Below are 10,464 nucleotides of genomic sequence, written 5' to 3'. Positions count from 1 at the left end.
GGCGGCGGTTAGGGGGTGCGGAAGAGAAATTAAATTTCAGCCCGTCTTATAATGGGGAGCGATCGAGAGCGGGCATCAGTCAGTGCTTCTGCATCACGATGTCAAACATTCGCATGACGGCATGCACACAGAAGGCTTCCCGGCTGCTGTCGTGTTGCACTTGGAAGTACATCGCACTTCATAGAGAGTCCACGCACTTCAAATAATGTCACCGCACTTTAATTCCCCTCGGCCCCCTTCAAACCCCATTGTTGTAGAGCTGCCGAGCTTTGACGGATTTAGATGACATCGGATTTGGGATATTTAGGTGAGAAAAAGTCCAGGGTCCACAACCCCAATCACATCATAAACAAACCCGTGTTACTAACGGGTGAGGGGAGGGGGAGTTACCACTTGAAACGTGTGATGTAAAAATCTTAACGTGAATCGCTTCTGAACCTAGCAAGCATTGTTAAAATCGTCCCTTTTTTTTTCCCCCTTCATACCACTAAGTCAGCAGGGGCCTACTTCCTTGCGTTACTGACGCTTGAAAAGCTTAGCAGAAATGAAAGAGATATAAATTTGCACTTCTAGACTTATTCAATATCAATTTCGTCGAAATACCTTGCATTGTACTTAAGGAAATAAAACGAGTAATGCAGTTGTTCCAGTGCTGTTCTTGTCCCCTGCTAAGACTGGTAAGGAAAATAATCAGTGTGGTAAGGGTTGTTTAGTCCAGTCATTAACAGGAGCTGTTTGTTCAGTGAGGTAGCGGCAGTCTTGCAGGTTTATTGATGTTCTTCAGAGGATTCACTCGAAGCAGCTTCTTCTACTGGGGCCACCTTTTCCTGCAAGAAATGAAAAGCTAGATTTACGGTCAGAATTACCATGTGCCAGAAATTATGCTTTTTAAAGCATTTCCTCGTGAGCGTAACTGAATGGAACGTGCAAATAAATGTTTGCCACGAGCCTGTCTTTGGCCATGCTGTATGAAAATGGGCCAGTCAGTCCCCAAGCCACGAAAAAAGAAATGTAAAGTGAATTGACTGTATATTTTGTGGGTGTTTCGCTTTACAGTATATTCTGTGAAGCGCTTTGAGGCGTCTCGACAACGTGATAAGGCGCAATATCAAATGCAATGATGATGATGATTATTATTATTATAAGGGAGGCACGAAGAAATGAAGAAACAACACCAAGCACAGGAAAAGATGATCTAAACAGACGGTTGTTCGTGAGATGTGTTAGTGCGGAAACATTTGAATGGAAACCGGGTAAAGTACTTATTCAGGGGCCAGCGTTAGGGTGATTACTTAATGCGATAAACCGTACGTTCATAGAACCATAGAAATCCACAGCGCAGAAGAAGGCAATTCGGCCCATTGCGTATGCGCCACTCCCTCAAGAGCAAATCCTTTCAGTCCCACTTACAACAACAACAACAACAACTTGCATTTATATCGCACCCTTCACACAAGGTTGTGTCCCGGAGCGTTTCATTTACCTGCACTTTCCCCACAAAATACAGTATATCCTGTGAAGTGCTTTGAGACATCTCAACGACATGATAAGGTGCAATATCATATGTAAGGGTTATCAGATAATCTTTACATTTGGTATCGTCCCCATTGCACATTGGGAGGAGGTATCGAGAAGCGCTTCACTGTAAAGTGGAGTGACTGTGTGTGGTGGTGGTGGGCAAACAAATCTCTCCTACAGGTAACCCGTGATCTGCATCCCAGTAAATATTCCTCCATCAGAATGATTTAAAGTGGTGGATTAGTTCAGTCCGATACAGGTTCACCTCTCCCACACGTGCAAAAATCACAATAGAAACCCCTTCAAATGTTCCCTTTGATTCCCAAGTTGCAGTAGTAGAAAGAAATATAAGAAGGGCAGAGGAACAGTAAAGTTAGCCTACAAATAGAGAGTTACTCGTAAAATCCTGTGAAGCGCATTGCAACGTCTCGACAAGTCGCTATGTCAAATGCAAGGATTATTATAAAAATTGGGATTTACACTTTTATGCAGACTGGATGCAACAGGAAAAGGCCTTGAGCACAACAGACGGGCAAGGACGGAAGCCCATGTAGTAATAATAATAGTAATAATTGCATTTGATATAGCGCCTTATCACCTCGAGACGTCTCAAGGCACTTCACAGAATATACTATAAAGTGAGTTGATCGTGTATTTTGTGGGCGAAACACGGCAGCCAATTCTGCACAGCAGTGTCCCATAAACGGTCGTGGATCGAGTGACGACATTTTTTTTTGTTGTCAGCCCGAAAAGCGATCTGCCCATCGCTAACAACCAGGTTCCGACATACTGCTAGGTAAACAGAGGCGTGTGGAGTAAGGAAGCTTGTCAAAGGCTTCACCCTGCCCAGGACTCGAACACAGGTCCTCTCACTTGCGAGGCGAGCGTGCTAAGCACTAAGCTATGGGTCATGCAGTCTCTAGCACTAAAGAGAGCATTTGTTTGCTCTGTTTAGCATTGGAGGAGTCTGGAGTTAGTACCAGAATCAGCATAGAACACTGGGCTGCCAAAGTGCATTTGGATTGTGAGTATTTCAATGTATTATGAGATCAAAGTTCAGAAAATAAACTATTTTTGTCCCTCTCTCAATTCCAGCTGACTGCTATGATTAATTTCAGGCATTCAGGGAGACAGGAAATAACTCTCAAAAAAACACAACTCATATGCAAGAATGTCTTCCACCCATAAGGATCATCCAACGATACTAACAAAGGAAGCAACCCGAATTTGCAAACAAATAGTCTCATTCACAGGCGTGGGACGAAAAACTGCATTTAACCATTTGCTGATATGCCGGGTATTTTGAAACAAAAAACATACTATTTACATGACCCAAGAACTTTAGAAATTCCAGAGTTTCAGTTTGTGGCACTCGAACTGCAGGGGAATTTACATGTGAGCACTGGCTCACAATACCATTTAATGTGCCAGAAAGATTTATTAAGCAGATAGGAATAGTAAAACATTGCTAGTGGAGATTGCTTGTTCCGAACTATAACTAAGTGGAAAACAGATGAGTCAGTTTCAGATGTGACTGAGTCAGCACAGCCACTTCCTCCCCCCCCTTGGCATGATGGTGAGAATCAGACGCAGAACATTTCATTGAAGCAAAGCAGGTCTACGGTAGGCCAACACTTTATAGCCTCTAATATTATGTATAAGCCAAAGGCAGAAACTCAGCTGCTTCCCAGCTGCTATTTTAACCTAGTTTACGCCAGAACAAAAGTAACATTTTCGATTTCCCCAAGGCCAACTATTCTGTATTTTAATGTATTTTTGTTTGACAAACAGGAACGGTTAGAGATATCTGGTGAACATTACCTTTGTGTTTAACCTCAGTGTTTGTTCAATTAGATTTTCAGGAGTACGCTGTTTCCCACTGAATCATTTTAATACAAATAATGCAGTTACTAAATCAAGTCCAATGTTAATAAGTCATCATACTGTAAAACAAATAGTCTAAATCTGAAGTCTGTGTACAAACATAGTCTATTACTCATTATCTAAACCAGCGCTGTCCAGAATGTGTCCATTTTGCTTCTCGCATGTGGCCACTTGAACATTGATGAACCAACTTTTCACATAAGAAACAGAATTTAGACCGTAAATCGCTCACTTTGTTTCTGCGCGTGTTATGGTACAGCTTTACACTCATATCATGCGTATGTCACATCAGAGAACCCCTCTATTTACCTAGCAGTATGTAGGAACCCGATTGTTAGTCGACTGGTGGAGTAATAATTCCTTCCAAAAAACAAAATAATAATTTGGTCATTGTTTGTGGGACGCTGCTGTGCACAACTGGCTGCTCGCAAACCATACAGTCAATTCACGTTTGCAGTATATCCTGTGAAGTGCTTTGAGACGACTCGACAACATGATAAAGCGCTATATTAAATGCAAGGATTGTTACCATTGTTCCGCATTCATAGGGAATTAAGAGTTGCTAAAGATACTGTGATCACCAGCAAACGTTTTGCGGAAAGAATCTTTTGAGCCAGTCCTGATTTTTACAGTTGCCGTTTTGGGTGGAGAATGCCGTAGCTTTGTGAGTTCAGATCAAGAAATAAAATGAGATGCGTTCGGAGCCAAATGTGAGAAACAATACTACTGATGGAAGGCTGGGATAAAATCCTCTGGACCGCTGCCCTGGGTTTAGTGTGTGAATAAGACACTCTTGTTTATTTTGTGGCAAGTTTGAGGAAATGGGAACTCTTATGACTAATGGATGACTTTCACAGGAAACAGGAAGAAATGTTGATTGAGATCAGACGCACACCACAAGTGCTGACTACCAGCTCCAAAAATCTGATAATATGAATAAGCAATAGTAAACAGCGGATCGTAAACTTCCAATGGGAGGAGGGATAAGTTTGACAGTCAGCTAAACTGCAGCAACGAGCAAAGCTTACTTGACCAACACAACCCAGGTCTGGAGGCTGCAAACACAGTACAGTAAAACACGCATAATTCCTATCTTAATAAATTGCTTAATCACCGTTTCGCCCACAAAATGTACAGCCACTACACTTTACAGTATATTCTGTGAAGCGCTTTGAGACCCCTCAACCCCCTTTGAGACCTTATCACCCCTCATGATAAGGCGCTCTATCAAATGCAAGGATTATTATTTTAATATTTAATCACCTAAATTGTACATTCACCCGAGTCCCATTCAGATTCAAAACAACTTAGATTTCTTTGCGCAACTCTTATTAATTACCTCTTAACCTCGTAACACTGCTCCCCTACCCTCTATTACTCTATTACTCTCTATTACCCTCTATTACTCCTGCACTTACCGGCTGCTTTGAATCGTGGGAAATGCCATCTTGCTAAACCCCCATAGCTTGCCATTGATATTGCTATCTGGCAAGCTTTCCTGCTGCTTATCCAACTAGGACCACCCTACCCATTAGGGCTTTGGCTTGCAGAGTTAACACGGACTAGTCTGCCCTTCCACGTCCTTTTGTTGGCGAGACGTGGCAGTCAATCGCCTACAGCACGGGATGGGACAATATCTAAGATGTAATTAAATAATTCTTTCCAAAGCGATATGATCGGCAACTGCCGAATAAATAATAAATGCTGCTCCCCTTCAATAAGGTTCCTTATAATAGATGCATTTCGCAAAGCGCCTGAACACGTTCGAGATGTCTTAAGGCACGCCACACAATGAGTTACTTTGATGTGTAGTGGCTATTCTTTCGCAGGCAGAGACGGCAGCTAACCTGTGCCAAAAAAGTCCCACAAAAAGTAATCAGATGAGTTAGTGAATTTGGATGGGAGAATAATATTGGCCCAGGTCAACTCTTTGCTTTGAAATCGTGCCATGAAACCATCAACCTGAACCAGCAGAATAGCCGGATGTGACCTCAGTTTAACGTCTGCCAACCTCATCAGCACCTCCCAACAAAGCAGCACTCCCTCACTCCTATAGTGGGCTGTCAGTCAACACACATTGAGAGCTCAAAGAGGTAAAAATTCGACCTGGGGACTCGATTTTCCGAACATTTCAAAGTGTTCGGAATTTGGCAGAATTGTTCAATTCAGCTTCAACTTTGAAGCCCCGTGGGTTTTTTTTTTTTTTTGAACGCTCTTAAAAGAACTTAGAGAAAACGAGTGTCAAAATGAAGACAGTGTTTTAAGAATTTGCCAACGTTTTGAAATGTTAAGAACGTGGAATGAAATTAGTCCAAGTTGGTAGTTCTCCCCCCCCACCCCCATCTCCCTCTCCTCAAAGACGTCTCAACATCTAACTTAACAAGCAGGTTCCTGCCTATTGCTAGATAAACACTAAGCTTGGGGAGGACAAGTTTGCAGGGCTATGGGGAGAGCGTGGACGAGCGGGATTGATTTGGATAACTCTTTTCAAACAGCCAGAACAGACGCGATGGGCCGACTGGCCTCCTTCTGAGCTGTATAATTCTACGATTCTATGATAAACAGAGGTGTTGTGGAGCAAGGAAACTTGCCTAAGGTTTCGCCCTACCCGGGAATCGAACCTAGATCCTCTCATTTAAGAGGCGAGGGCTCTAACCAATGCATTACAGGACTCCACAGTTGCAGAAGGTGTTGCCAGCAAATACACCAGCTGTATAATAATGACTGTGCTTCAAGCATTGATATTAACTTCAGCTCTCGTGTCACTTCTTCCAACATGCAGTAGAACATATGGCAAAAGGGTCTCTTAGAACTGTATTGAGGGATTTGCATGGATGTAGACTGAGATGTGGATTAAGATGCAACACTAAAAAACAACGAATATTTGTGCGGCGCCTTTCACATTGGGGGGAACGTCTCAAAGAGCTTCCAGCACGAGCTGGGGTGTGGGTACAGGTGACCAAAAGCACGGTCGAAAAGACAGGTCTTTAGGGAGGTAAGCTGGAATACAAATACAAAAACAATACAAAATTACATTTCTATAGCACCTTTCATGTCGGGAGGACTTTCCAATGCTAGTTGGGATGAATTGCTCTTATGCAAGACAAGTGTAACACATTTGCATTCGCTTACCCTTTTACTTGGTCTGCCTCTGGGTCTTTTTGCTCCTGGGGACTCAGCTTTCTGGAATTCCATGGAAAACAAAGTTAGTACGCGAGACAGTGAGGGAACATCTCTGCTCTCCCTATCCATTTGCCCTCAGAACTGTTTCGTGGGTTTCCAGTTTTAGCAGCTCGTTTCATTTTTGATGACACTTTGGCACTTATTTTCGGTCTTTTTTCTTAACCGATTTCTTTTCCGTGAAAACAAAAGTAAAGATTGAAAAGCAAGAAAATCAGTCGAAAACTGGAAATCCTCCCCAAGAATCGATCTTACTGTAGCGCAGTCCGGGAACAAGCATTTTTAGCAACAAACCACAGCTGAACAACGGAGTTGAGAGTCGTCTCTTTGCTGTGGCGATTGTTCCTTGGGCAAGAAAGTGAGGTGATTCGGGGCAAAGATACATTTCGACCGCTTTGAACCCGTGCACTAATAATGGGAAGACCCATTAGCACAGATTGTCACCAAAGTGCACAAACCACAAGAGGCAGCTCTTTCAAGACTAAATCCGTGCATCACCACTCTAGACGCAGGTGCAATTTCGCCCCCATGTACTCCACATGGCAATAGTCTTATCATCTATTTTATTCTGTTCAAAAAGAAACTGATAACACCAGTACAAATAAGACTTCATAACCATGCAGCGTTTTGTGCGTCGTATGATAAGATTCAGAACACATCAGCAGCAATTGACACGCAAAGGCAACATGCTGAACTTTGACTCGTTGTGACAGGATGTACACAACTGAACAGAGTGAAGAGTGAAAAGACAACACGAGAGGTGACCACAATATATTTAATGTATCGTTCGCAACACAAACATTTCTTACAATAAAATGCATTTGGAGATTCCCATTTCCTGTCAGCTTTTCCCAGAATTTAATCAGACGTGTACTCGACATGCTACTTAATGATTAAGTAATACAGCACCTTTCATGTTCAGGAAGACGCCTCAAAGCGCTTCCCCGGACTGCAAAGTATAATGACTGTGTGTTTTGGATACAAATGCGACAGCCAAATTGCACACAGCACTGTCCGATAAACAGCCACTTGTCATTTTACATACTAGTCTAGTGAAGTCTGTCATAAGGTTGACTAAACTCGATTACAACTCCAGCTTCGAAACTATTAAAGAGTTTAAGCCACTACTGATGCCCCAAAGAAAAGCTTAGTACTTACTAATCCCAAGGCATCTATAAAAACAAAGGTAAGACTTAACAGAAGTCTTACTGTGGGACTTGTCGAAGGCTAATTAGCGTCCGACCACTGAAACATGGCTTTTGAAACCTGAACCCAATTGCAGGTATCCATGTGATAGTATGAGCCACAGTATAGTATCATTAGCAAATTCAGAACCAGTCGGAAGAACATCTATAAGAACAATCTCTTTGATCGGCCAACAAAATAAATCTTTTTGTTTGAATATTTCTTGATTCATGCCAAAAATCAAGAAATATTTAATCAAGAAAAACAGACTGGAAACACACTTCTGGCTAACAGTCCACAGATTGGCCCCCACAGAGTCAACAGCGACAAAAAACATCCAAAAAGATATATATAAAAAAATCTAACTAAGATCACAACAGTTAGGACGTAGGCAGAGGTATTTCATTGGCCTTAAAGTTAACTTCTGCTCTCACACTTCAATCTGTCACTTATGTCTGAATGTATATGGGCTGGTTTAAGCTATGGCTGATTTTTGGAAAAAAAAATGTTTTAGAAACGGAATGATAATGATATCCAGCTTCTGGATGAGCAAACTGCACATTGTCTAATCATTAAAGTTATTCTTTTCCATAAGCTTGCCAATACTCTCCTGCTGGTCGCCAAAGGAATGTTTCATTTCCAATCTTCGGAAGTGTGAGTTACACTGAAAATATTTTGTGAAGAGGCATTTAAACTGTTCACCAGAGTCCGGAGTGCTTGCTTTATTCTGTTTCCTTCCTTTGCCAGAAGTACCCATACAAAAGCGAGTGTACTTTCTACTGAAGACGGCACCACTTGAGACCCTCCCTCTATATTGGGTCACATATTCAAATCCTCTTGTAATAAAGGGTCAGCAATACCCCGGGGCACTGCCGATGCTAGAACACAGCCTGGGTTGATAGAAAAGTGCAGAAATATTTGGAGGGAAATTGTGGGGGTATTTGTCAAATTTCGCTGAAAATTTGATTGATTGGTACTATCGAGACGCAATTTGGGGAAATTCCCTACATCAAAACCATAGGCATATATTTCCTGAACAGGTCGTTATGTTGAAAATATTAAAAATGTTCATTCGAATGGTGCAGCACTTACCAAGGATTGGTCGCATGGGTTTGTAGCGGAGGGGCGTGTTTTTAGTGGATTCCGCGGGAAACGTGAGGCAATTGGCCCAGGTCATGGCTCAACAGCAGGACCTGGGAGGGTCAGACCACAGGAGCAAGGGATTCTTTCCACTCAGCTCCTGATAACTCAGCAAGCCAAAGCCCTAATTGGTAGGATGGTCTCAGCTCATTATTTTATATGAGTGGTTCAAATGAAAAGGATCCATACAAACGAACAAAAAAAAAAAAAAGTTGGAATAAGATCAGGATTTTTGTTTTCAAGACGATCGAAAAAAAATTCAAAGAAGGACCAACGCAGGAAAGTTACGATAAAGGGTGAAAAGAAACACAAAGGAAAGTAACTACTGCATTTCAAAGTGATACTACGTATGCCCAAAATGAATGAACTGCTCCTGATTTCATCGCTTCTGTATCAAATTATAGTCCCCGAACGAAGCTTTGCATTGGAACAACTGCATCTAAGTCCAAGTTCAACATTGCTTGTAATAGGTTGTGTGTGTGGTACAGCAATCAGCTTACAGTCGGTTTACAGTATGTGTCTCGCTGAGAACCACAGGGAATGAAAACCCACCCACAAAGCAGTCAATTGTGGGTTATCAGCACTTTGGGTCATTGCTGGGTTAGCAATTGCAAAAAGGTCATTACGGTCATATCTCCTGTATGAACAAATAAATCATCAGGATGTCTCGACCACAACATTTATTTTGTAAGCAACTTGACCATCAAAACATCAATTAGCTGGATCTTATCCAGGGTATTTGCTTTGATATTTTGCTCTAACCTTAAAGGGTGATTAACTCTGCGATGCCATAAATTATTTTATCCCCGGAGATACTAAAATTCAGTGTGCAGTGTAGACTTTATTGCTTTCGGTTGGCAATTTTCAAGAAGCCTAACATAATACGGAAAGTAACAATAATCCTTGCAATTGATATAGCGCCTTACGAGACGTCTCAAAACGCTTCGCAGAATATACTGTGAAGTGACTGTGTATTTTTGTGGCTGAAAGCTCAATGTGCGAACAGTCCAATTTATTAAAATATACCCACCCCAATCCGCTCACCACCAATTTCAAAGATATTTCTTTAAAACATAGACCCATAAACTTCTTACCAAACAAGCTTCTACACATCTGATCATTTTCACTGCAACGATGCTTGTTGGAGCAAGTTTTTTTTATAGGCTTTTTTTTTCAGTTCGGGTTTGAGGAATGTCAAGAGCAGTATGAGGGTTTCAATCGCTCAACAGCGAGCCCGATTTCTTAGTAGGAAGCTTGCCAATGGGCACACCGACCAGGTGGACTGTACTCACTGCGAAGCCTGCAAGAAAGAGATCGACTCAAAGCAGTGCGTATCCTCCCGAAATAAAGCGAAAGCTTATGCAGAAGTAGCAATTCACAAGTTGTCTGTCGTTGAACAGATCCTTTGGGGTTTGATGAATAAAATCCTGGTCCTGGAATGTTGGGAGTGGAAGCTCTCCAGACCATGCTAAATATAATACAGAGGGAGAGGGAAATGGGTGATTTTTAAGGATTGCAAAGAATCTGACCGGAATTCTACAAGAAACTGAACCACAT

The sequence above is a fragment of the Callorhinchus milii genome, unplaced genomic scaffold, assembly GCF_018977255.1.
Source record: "Callorhinchus milii isolate IMCB2004 unplaced genomic scaffold, IMCB_Cmil_1.0 Scaffold19, whole genome shotgun sequence".
In the NCBI taxonomy this organism is placed as follows: domain Eukaryota; kingdom Metazoa; phylum Chordata; class Chondrichthyes; order Chimaeriformes; family Callorhinchidae; genus Callorhinchus; species Callorhinchus milii.
The sequence above is the reverse complement of the archived record's forward strand: the minus strand, read 5'-3'. Positions refer to the sequence as shown.